Below are 11306 nucleotides of genomic sequence, written 5' to 3'. Positions count from 1 at the left end.
TAGCATATGGGTAAATTAAACAAGATTGAACATTTTCATTAGCATAATTCACCATAATTTAGCTACCAGTAAATGATGAAGGATGGAACCGAGATGTATAGATTCGTATCTAACGTGGAAACAGAAAACATGATATTAGAGATATGAGTCCCCCATAAAAAGGAGATACATTAAATTATAGGGAAACTTTGGAACAATTTCACAGAACTTTTATTTGCCTCTGTTACATACAACAAACTGCTTTCGTTTGGTGAATTACAAATGAATACGTTGTGAGCTATAGAAACTGTTTAGCTGGATTTGTTAACATGAAATGGCCTAACTGCCAAACGTGTGCTTATTTTTAAGTTATTACCGTTTGCTTTTCTGACCTTAAGTTACTAAGAGACAAATCCATTCTCAAAGGTACATTATGTCCATCTTTATCTTTAAAATTTCTTGTTAAGTTTATTTTCAAATATACATACATGTACATGCATATATATGTATATATTATATACATAAATATATTGAAAATGTGTAGAGGATATTTTTCCCATCATATTTTTTTAATAGCTCTTTATCGGAGTATAATTGCTTCACAAAACTGTGTTAGTTTCTGTTGTACGCCAAAGTGAATCAGCCATATGCATACATATGTCCCCACATCCCCTCCCTCTTGAGCCTCCCTCCCACCCTCCCTATCCCACCCCTCTAGGTGGTCACAAAGCACCGAGCCGATCTCCCTGTGCTATGTGGCTGCTTCCCACCAGCTATCTATTTTGCATTCGGTAGTGTGTATATGGCCATGCTACTCTCAACTTCGCCCCAGCTTCGTTCTCCCACCCTGTGTCCTCAAGTCCATTCTCTATGTCTACCTCTTTATTCCTGCCCTGCCACTAGGTTCATCAGTACCACTTCCTTTTTTTTTAGATTCCATATATATGCATTAGCATCCAATATTTGTTTTTCTCTTTCTGACTTACTTCACTCTGTATGACAGACTCTAAGTCCATCCACCTCACTACAAATAAATCATTTTCGTTTCTTTTTATGGCTGAGTAATATTCCATTGTATATATGTGCCACATCTTCTTTATCCATTCATCTGTCGATGGACATTTAGGTTGGTTCCATGTCCTATCTTTATCTTGAAATATAAATCCTGCCTATATTTTATGGAGATGTCTCCCTCAAATGTGTTCAGAAGCTTTTTCTCTCTCTCAATCTTAATGGCTCAAAAGGAGTCCTTAAAGAAAATTCTTAGTGTTTCTCTTTTCACTCCTGCAGTTCCTCTGTACTTTGTGAATAGTGCCACTGAATAATATGCTGCGGTAGCTCTGATAACCCCCTCTCAAGGTTAATACAATCTTTGCCCAGTATTTTGGTTCTGGCTTGTTTCTATACACACACATTTGACATTATGATTGTTGTTTTGTACAGCCAGTGTTTCTTTTAGATTCACCCACATGTCTGCCATTTCTCATGTTTCAGACCTTCCACCTGGGATCTAGCTGAAGAAAATCTTTTTGAATTTCCTTCAGTGGATAAATTTAATGCTTTAAAACACTTTAAAATAATTTATACAAAGTAATATGTGTTCACTGTGGAAATTTGAAAAATTTTTTTGAAATAAATTTGTGAAGAATTGACAAGTCAAAGGGATTTGGGTTCTGGGTAGTAAATGGTGAAGAAGTAACTAGGACAATAAGAGTTAGTTTAACAAGGTTTGTTTGTACAGATTTCTTGGTCCCGAATCCCCTGTCTTTGGTGATATGAATGTCTTTCCTCCTCCTGGTATGGGGTACTTTTCACATAGGCATTTTATGACCTATTTCAGGGAAGAAGGGTGATCAGGGAGAGGTCAGAGTGATCTTCCTGCTTCTCCTGTTTTGTTTTGTTTTTTTAATTCCTTTGGCTTAAGATATTATCATCCCAAGGTGCCATATTTTGGGTAGTGTGTCCTGAACCCCATCACCTGTTCTGTTTTCACGTCAGGACGTGTAGATCATTATTGTACACTGTCACAGTGTTGTTGAACCCAAGTTCATGTGCCCAGTGCCCAGTGAGGCCAAACAAACGGAAACATTGGAGTTTGGAGCAGAGAAGGGTTTATTTCAGGGCCAAGCAGGGAGGTCAGGTGGCGGGTGCCCAGTAGACCAAACACTTTCAGGGAAGTGCTTTTGAAGGTTACACTTGGCGGGAGGGCTACAGGGTGTGTGGCTTTCTTCTCATCGGTTGGTGGTGAGGTAACAGGGTGGTGTTTCAGCAGTCTCAGTCATCAGCCTGGTTCCGACCAGTCTGGGGTCTGTGTGCTTGTGCTCAGCCTGAAGTTACCATCCTCAACCTGGATGGGAACCTTAGTTCCTGTAGAAGAACTCAAAGAGATGTATCAGATTGTTATGTACATCCCGTGAGGGAGAGCCCTTCCTTATCACTACACTATTCTTCCCTGACCTCTTTTCCTTTGTTTCTGCATCCCATCACTTTCCTTATGCCTGTTTGAATCTCCTCCTTGGAACTCAGAGAAGGTCTGGGAGGCCAAAGCCTGTTTCCTACAAACAGGAAACGGGGCACAGGGAAAGGCTTTTGTACTGGGGAGGGCCTCGCAGGGTCGTGCTCGGTTTCAGCGGGGAGCCTGTTTGTGGCCAGAGGCAATTGAACAAGGGGCTCAGGCCACCCCGGGTCTTGACACAGCATACATAGTACCCGGTGTGCTGCCGTGTGCGCGTGTCGCCGTGGAACTCTGGCCCAGAGAGCCAAAGTCACGTTCCCAAGACAGCAAACAAGGGGTGCTGTCTGTCTGTCGTTAGTTCAGAACCTGAGCTCTTAACCACGGTGCCCTAATGCCCTAAAACCCATCGTGGCGCCCAGCAGAGTCCCAGGTGCCTGGAGGTCTGTGTAGAATAGATTCATCCCATCTGCTTCAGAGCTGTACGCAGACTGCTGTTTTGACCCGAGTATGATAGGAGGGGGCAACATACACCTACTCTGGACCGGATGCTTGTGTCCTTTCCAAAATTATAAGTTGAAGCCCAAACCCCCGATGTGGCTGTATTTGGAAATGGGTCTCTAAAGGAAGTAATAAGATTTAATGACGCCATCAGGGTGGAGCTCTAATCCAATAGGATTCAGGTCTTTATGAGAAGAGACACCGGGACACCCTAGGCACTCTCTCCATGTGTGTGCTCCAAAGAAAAGCCTGTGGAGTGGTTGAAATTTAGATAAAAATACAGGGATCCGCCTACTTAATTGATGCAGCCCCACCCAAGAGGAAAACCCTACAGCTGTGTGAATATTTGGTTCTGAAGCACCTTCACCGTCGGACAGTGAGCCTCACATCATCTTCCTACTGCTCCGCCCACGGTTCGCATTCCCTCCCTGCGCCCCAGCCGCTCCTCAGCCAGTGCTGACTTGAGCACCCCTAGAAATTTCAGTCATTCTGACGGGACTTTGTTCCCGCTCCACGTTATTTTGCATTCATGAGTTCTCTTCTCACTGTAGTAGTAAAATCTGTGGAGTTCTCTGGAGACCACACCCGGCTGGCTGGGTATAGTTGTGAGCCTCTCAGTTGCTTGGCGAGAGGCAGGAAAGATTTGAGAGAAGACTGGGGAAAGTACTTCAGGGGCCCTGGAGGCGCTGATGCCGGGGGCGGTTGAAAGACGTCCTCGCAGATGTGTCAACTCTGCGCTGACTAAACCGGGAAGGCGGAGGAAACAGGCTCTCGTCTACGGAGAAGGCAAACAGCCGAAGCATTCCACAGGGCGAGTGGGGACATCCCCGCGGGTGTGGACCGGGAGCAGGGCTGGGAAGGAGTGCGAGCAGGTGCTCTCTAGGCAGCACAGTTCTGCCTCAGGATGGTCCCTAAGAATGGTGCTCACCCCAAGTGTGCCAAACCTCGAGGACACAGTCAGTCAAGCAAATGGGGTTAAATAAGAAGAGGGGGATTTGGGCTGATGGTGTGATAAGTTTTTAAAGACCATTTTATGGAGTGACGTCGGGGGTGCTCTTACCCAAAGCCGACTGGAGCATCAACCTGAAAAATCACATATGAGAGGAGTTTGGCGGGGCAGTGTGGAAAGAGAATGGAATTTCGAGTCCAAGATGACTGGGTTTTGAACGCCGACTTTCTAATGAAAGGTTTTCCTCTACTCTTCCCACCCAGAGTCTCCCAGTTTCTCTCTCTTGAGATAAATACTTTTATCAGTTTCTTTCTTTTAATCCTTCCAGAGAGTTCTACATATAGATAAGAACTTGTTCTACACCTTGCTTTTTTCACTCACCACCACATCATGGAAATTGTTTCATATCAGTACATCTAGTTTCCTTCCTTATAAAAACAGTTATATTGTTTTCCATAGTGCAGATGTGCCAAATTCATTTAATCACCTAATTTATGTAAGTTGTTTGCAATCTCTTTAGGCAGCGAACATCCTTGTCTATTTCTGTGATTATAAAGTGCAGTTGCATCAAAGGACATTTGGGTAAAAACGATAAGACCAAATATATTCCACACATTTCGGAAAAGATGCGTTCTCCTGTAGCCATGATAACAAGGAGCCTCCAGAACCCCTCATAAACCAACGGATCAGCAACCTGGACACACTTGTACAAAGCAACCAGTCAACGTCCACCCACCTCCTGAAAGCCCGTCAACCAGAGATTCACGCCAATAAACACACCTCAGGTTACAACCAACAGTCTCACCCAAGTAACCAGGCTTCTACAAATGATGTCAACCTACTCACACCTCTGAAAAGCTGCAACCCCTGAACTCCATGCTTACAAAACCAAACCAAACCACGAAAGCTAAGCAGTCTGCTCTATGCAGAGACAAGGTGCCTGAGCATAACTCCCCTTTACTGTAATCATCAATAATTTCAGCTTTATCTTTTTTTTTTTGGTACGTGGGCCTCTATTGTTGTGGCCTCTCCCGTTGTGGAGCACAGGCTCCAGACGCGCAGGCTCAGCAGCCATGGCTCACGGGCCCAGCCGCTCCGCGGCATGTGGGATCTTCCCGGACCGGGGCACGAACCCATGTCCCCTGCATTGGCAGGCAGACTCTCAACCACTGCGCCACCAGGGAAGCCCCAGCTTTATCTTTTAATTTGGGGTATTGAGTGAGTGTCTCATTATCCTTTGTTGCTAGAAATACTATAAAAATTATATTTTGCACATGTATGTCTACACATTTATATATTTCTCACGTTGTAACTCTATAGAGGATGCTGTACTTTGAGGCAGGTTGAAGGGATTTCGGAGTACGTTTATAATTTAGATTTTCATTATAAAAATCTGTCCTCCTCATAAGCTTTGACTCCAGTCCATCTATAGTCCATTTTAAGAAGTGGAATTGCTGAGTACTAAGAGATAGGTGTTTTGAAATTAGATATACTGTCCTCCAAAGAGATTTACCAATTTACATAGCCCTCATCAATGAACAGGGTGCTTATTTCTCTGTCTCTTAATCAATAGAATTTTAAAGATATATTGTGATTCTAGAAAGTGAGAAAAAGGTTTTAAAATTTTTATTTCATATTTTCCACACTGAACTTGAACATCTGATCTTAGATATATATAAAGAATTTGTATTTTGTGTGTGTGTGAATTGGTGGTTTACACTATGTGGACTAAATGATTGTGAAAATTATACTCAAGGCTGATGATTTCTCTCAATTGTAGTAATATGCCTAAAGAAACTAGGAAAGTAGTGGTAATTAAGTTTTGTTTATAGTTTACCAATAAATGTCCTATTTGATCAATTCATTTCTAATTTTCAGAAAAACAATTCATTATTTGAAAAAAAAACCAAACAGAATATTTTCAGATACAAAGGAGAAGAAAAATCTTTGAGTGTACCAGGGTTGAGGTAGTTCTCTGCCCCCACTTGTGTTAAGCCTACACAAGTTAAAGTGGTTTTCTATTTTTAAAGAGCAGAGATTGCAGGTGTTCCAGAGTACAGCCCTCTTAGCGGGTCTCTGGGGAAGATAATTGGCAGGTACCACTGAAGGTCGATGCAAAGTGCCGAGCGTTGCCCACTCTGAAAGACCCAAGGAAGTGTGAGCTCAGTAAACCTGTGGGAGGCTTGGCTCATAAGTGACCATTTGAGGCTGTTTCTACCCATGGCTGGCAGCTGTGTTCTTTCCTTATTGGGGAAGTTATTTAAAGTAATATTAATAAATTCTTTGTGTGGTCCTTAGTATTACTAAGCACTTCTGCATGTATTATTCCTATTGCCATACCTTCCACTATAGAACTATTCTTGTTTTGGAAATGGAAACAAATTTTAAATTAGCCCAGATAAATGAGAATTAAGAGGATAATTCTGGCCATTACTCTGTGAGGTTAGTTTTGTTATTATCCATCTCTTATAAGAGGAGATACTTGTGGCACAGAGAGGTTAAGAAGGGGAGACCAGCTTGTGTGGGTGAGATGGAAGCACACTTCTGACTAGAAACCCCTGTCTCTTTGCGCCATAATAAACTGAAAACCAAATACAGGAGCATCTGAAAATACTATCTCTTCAGCATGTACTGGGAATCCTTTTCTTAAGAATGACGTGATTTCCAAAGTGTAAAAATGAGTGGCAGTAACAGAGTAGACAATGCAAAACTATAGAAGATTTGAATTCATTCTGAAAGCTTTTCAAACTAAGGCACAAGCACTGCAGGTTTAGTTCTGACCGCAAAGCTTAGGAAATCTGTCTAAAATGGCCTACTTTGCACTTACGTATATATAAAAATTGTTTTAAGATTTATCTTTATTGTCTGCAATTAGTTTGTATATGTTGTCTCCTTGGGCAACTTCTGCCTCAGGAACTGAGCTGTTTATTTCTCCTTCTTCCAAGAAAACACCCTTAACAGTGCGCCTCCACTAAGAGCTCAGTGATATAGTGTCTTTGTCCTATTATGCAATTCCTATTTTTAACTTGTACAGTAAAGCTGTCATACTAATAACGTCCTCATACCAAAAATTAATTTTGGTCCTTGAAAGGTAAAAATTTATGTGCCTGTGTGTGTCAGTGTTCTTGGCAATCTAATTGAGCAGGTTTTTTCCCCAGACCATCATTATAAATTTGACAAATTTGGCAAACCTATAGGAACTATTGAGCTGAAAATGTGCATTGTGTTTGTAAATTCTAAGAGTCTTCGCTTATCCCTGACTTAAATTTTCCATTAAGAAGGAGAGCTCAGAAAGAACAGGCAATACATTTGAAGAAATCAGAAACAAAGCAGATCCTTAAACGAAAAAGGAGGACCCAAGAGATGAGTAGCTCAGCCTTTTTATTTTTTCTAGGAGGTAATGACCCAACTCTTAAACACCACAGTTGTCAGTCTTGGATTTGCTGTTGCAGCTAGAAACCTCAGAGGTCCCCTGTGAGAGCTGTGCTGGCTTTGCAGCCAATTCTAGTGTCATAGTTAGATCCTTAATTATTAAGAATGCCTTCCTTCTCTAAATTTCTTATTTTGATTGCACCTACTATTTTGTGTGTATCCATTTTTAAACTGACACTTATTGAGTTTTTACCACAGGCCAAATATTGTCTTTTCTGATTGCCTGCTAAGAACCAGGAACTGGGTTAAGTGTTGTGGATTCAACAGTGAGCAAAACAGATACTCGTGGGGTTTACGATAGTGTGTGTGGGAAAGAGAGAGAGATATTAAATCGTCATTCCCCGCGCCCCATGTGTAGTTATAATCTGTGATGAGCACTCTGTGGGAAAGGAATGAGGTGCCCTGAGAGAATGAGGAACTCAGGGGTGTACTCCCTGGGCAGTGTTTTGCTTTCATATGCATGATTCTTTTAATGTTCACATCAAGTCTTTGATACTGGAGTTACCATCCTCACTTTGCAGATGAGGAAGGCGAAACATGGAAGAGGTTAAAGTGCTCTTTGTGCTGTACCTGCGATGCTCACGTAACAGTTAAATACGAGTGAAAGGGAAGTACCGATTGGTTGGTATACAAGCATGGAGGTGGAGCTCTTTAAAATAATCCTATTCTTCATTTGCCCCTTCCGGAAATTTTGTGTCAGTGTATCCCCTGAAAAGATAAACAAGCTCTTATTACAACTTTGAAATGATGTGGAAATAGTTCAGAATGTTTGTGGCAAAACCAGCTTCCGGCAAATACTGCACACGTGTAATCAAATGATACAGATATCCTTCATTATCTCTATGCACTTCTTCAGCTTCCTGGATTAGCTGCTGCACATTTCAACACACTGCCTGACTTTGGATGCAACTCCTCCCAAGGTCAGAACAGAGTTACTTTAAGTTTGGTCCACTGGTGGCAGACCAGCCGCATTGCCATCCCCTGAGATCTTGTTAGAAATAGAATTATTTCTCGGGCACCACACTAGGCCTGTTAAATTTGAATTGCTGGGGGCTGGGCCCAGCAATCTGCATTTTAACCATCTCTCCAGGTGATTCTTAAGCATAATAAAGTTTGACCAGCATTGCCCTTCAGAATGTGGAGTGCTAATACTAGCCTAAAGGTAAATCTGCAACCATATGATACAGATGAGAATTCATGTAGACCAATGAATAAATATCAGCTATTCTACATATTCAAAATATTAGAACTGGAAGGAAGCATTAAGATGAACTGGTGAAGCAACATTTTTGTAATGTATGGAGAAACTGAAAAGGGTATGCGTGTGGTAGTAAATTATAGACGGATGCATTTTTTGTTAACATCCGTTTTATTCTTCCTACTGTGTTCTCTCATAAGTCAGATAATCAAGTGTATTCTGGGTCAGTAAGCTTACTATGTCTGTTTTAGAATTCCTGCTTAGAGATCAAGAAAGGAACCTCATGAGAAATCATGCATAGATTTCATACAAACACATCACCTCTCTGGGAAGAACTCCAGGTGGACGATCCTCGAAGTAATTTCTTTGTAACTGCCTATTGCAGGGGGTCTGACCCTGGATTTAAGCGTGGATTGGCAGATTAATAATAATCACATTAGTTTTTCAAAATGCTCTTCCAACCGTCTTCTCAATTTTCCAGCTTGTTTTCTCCAATTTTCATGTTTGCTTTCACCTCCATGCAAATGGATCTGGAAATATAGCTGCTGTTTATTTATTTGGTAGTTTACAAAACATGCCAATGTGCCTCTGGGCATGAGTACAATATAAATCACAAGCCATAAATAAATGACAGAACAACAAAAACAAAAATAAATAAAAGCTGAAACTCACACGCCTATGTAACTAGTAAGTCTTTCTTATCAGGGGAAAACGGAGTCAATCCTATATACATACATCTCTCCTACCTGTGGGTATTCACACTGTTTTTTTCTTTCAAAAAAAAAAAGCTGACAGTGCCAAGATTAGCTGGCTAATAAAAAAAATGTAAGAAATAACTCTTCTAAAATAATTCCAATGGTTGTAGTCAGGTGAGGGAATATGATTTATTTAAGCTTTTGTCTTTTTACTTTTCCATATTTTCTTGCATGAGTAATAATGATAGCTGCTGTATATATTCAGTGCTTGCTATACAGTGTCATTTAATTTTCACAATAAGCTTATAGGGTCATTGTGTGTTTACTGTAAAAACTTCCATAAATTCAAAGCATCTGAGGAATTTGCCTGAGTTACTCAGGTAAGGACTGGGTCTGAGGTTGGACCCCAAATCTGCCTCCCCCCAAGCCTCTTGGTTTACTCCTCAGCATGGCTTGCTCCTCCCTTGCACTCCCAGCAATGTAGGGGTCCCTTTCATTTCCTGCTAGTAATGATCTGCAATCCTGGAAACAGTCTTCTAGATAAATGCTCTTTCCTTCCTGGGGGGCCAGTACATTTCTCTCTCTCGTATGCTGTGTTCCAACCCACCACCAGACTCAGCTGCAGAGGCAGAGCTGACAAACTGCAGCCCCGAGACGGGGCACTGAAAGGCACTTACAACCTGAGATGAGAAAAACCGCACGTGAAGTGTGACTTTTCCTTGTGAGCTGAGGGAAACCCCTCCCGTGAAGTTCCCAGGTCCAGCTGCTTCCCTCATCTCAGGTCCGCCTCTGTCTGCAAGACCTGATCACTTTCTGCTTCTAACCGTGGCCATTCCCATACACCTTTCTCAGGAAACCTGTGATGTGGGTTGGGTTTATCTCAGGGTTAACTCCCGCCTCCTTTTATGAGTACCTTGTCCCGTATCTGAGTTACTCAAGCTAGAATCATGTCCCCAGGACAGCAGCAGAACTGTGTGAGGTGGACTTGGGAGTGGCATCAGAATTCCTTCATGATGTGTAGAAAATTGTTTTTGGCTGAGGCACAGAATTTTTTTTTTTTTTTTTTTGGTGGAACAACATGCTAAGTAGTGTGGCCGCCATATTGCTGAGGATAATATACTGTGAAGTCAGGGGAAGGGAGAAGGCACTGTGGTCTCGCTGCTCAGGGTATGAGGAAAAGGGCTCGTCAGGGGTTGAAGAGCCTGGTCTAGACCTCGAGCTATTTGAATTGCAGTTCATTTGCAGATTGGGCTGCACCCTGGGGAAGGCAGGAGATAGACAGAGGTGGACCTCCTTTCTCTCTCTCAGCTCGGCACTGGTCTGATGACGTCCCTTTGGGTGCCGAAGCTGAGCTGAGCTAGCAGCCACAGGCCCCTGCAAATGAGGTTGGCCAGATGTCCTTTTCCATGTGTTATCTGGAGAAAGAAAAGGATAGAAAGAATCTCTCAAAGCTTTGGACACAGATCATATGCATAAACAAAGTCAATGCTTTTGATGCTATACTGACAACAGTCAATCAGGAGCTGGAAACAGTCTCTCAAGGAAGTCAGGGCTGCTCCCTCACTTCTGAGCGAACTCGTTCTTTCTAGGAAGAATCTGGAGCGTGGCTTTAGCCTCCCGAGTTTGATCCTCAGACCTCCATCCTATCTCTGCAAATGGCTGGCAAAACACAGCTTCCCCCTGGCACACGCTGACGTTGGCAGACCGGAGACAGGAACTTAGCAGTTACGTTCCAGCTGCTCCCAATCAACATTCCATTGCAGGCTGGCTCTCCTCTGTCTTAACTTTCCTGAACTGATTTTTTTTTAAAAAGTCTGGCCCTGAAAAGTGCTGATGACAGAAAGGAAGAGATGGAAGAGAGTGATGGCCGTTAGAAAACAGAAGTTCGGGATAGAAAGTCAACTTCAGTGGTGGATCAAATAGATGATGAGTGAATCTACATTATACTCAACACAAAAGAAAAATGATTCATGGAACTCTCTGCTAGTGCTTGCACCAGGGCCAAACCTGCTCGAGTGTAAATAAAACAATTGGAAGGTGAAACACCTGTGGAGGGGAAGTGTAAGGGATTCTTAACCATCTGCGTGAGGGTGGGAGGAG

Source organism: Delphinus delphis, chromosome 6 (assembly GCF_949987515.2).
Source record: "Delphinus delphis chromosome 6, mDelDel1.2, whole genome shotgun sequence".
Classification (NCBI taxonomy): domain Eukaryota; kingdom Metazoa; phylum Chordata; class Mammalia; order Artiodactyla; family Delphinidae; genus Delphinus; species Delphinus delphis.
Note: the sequence above shows the minus strand (reverse complement) of the source record.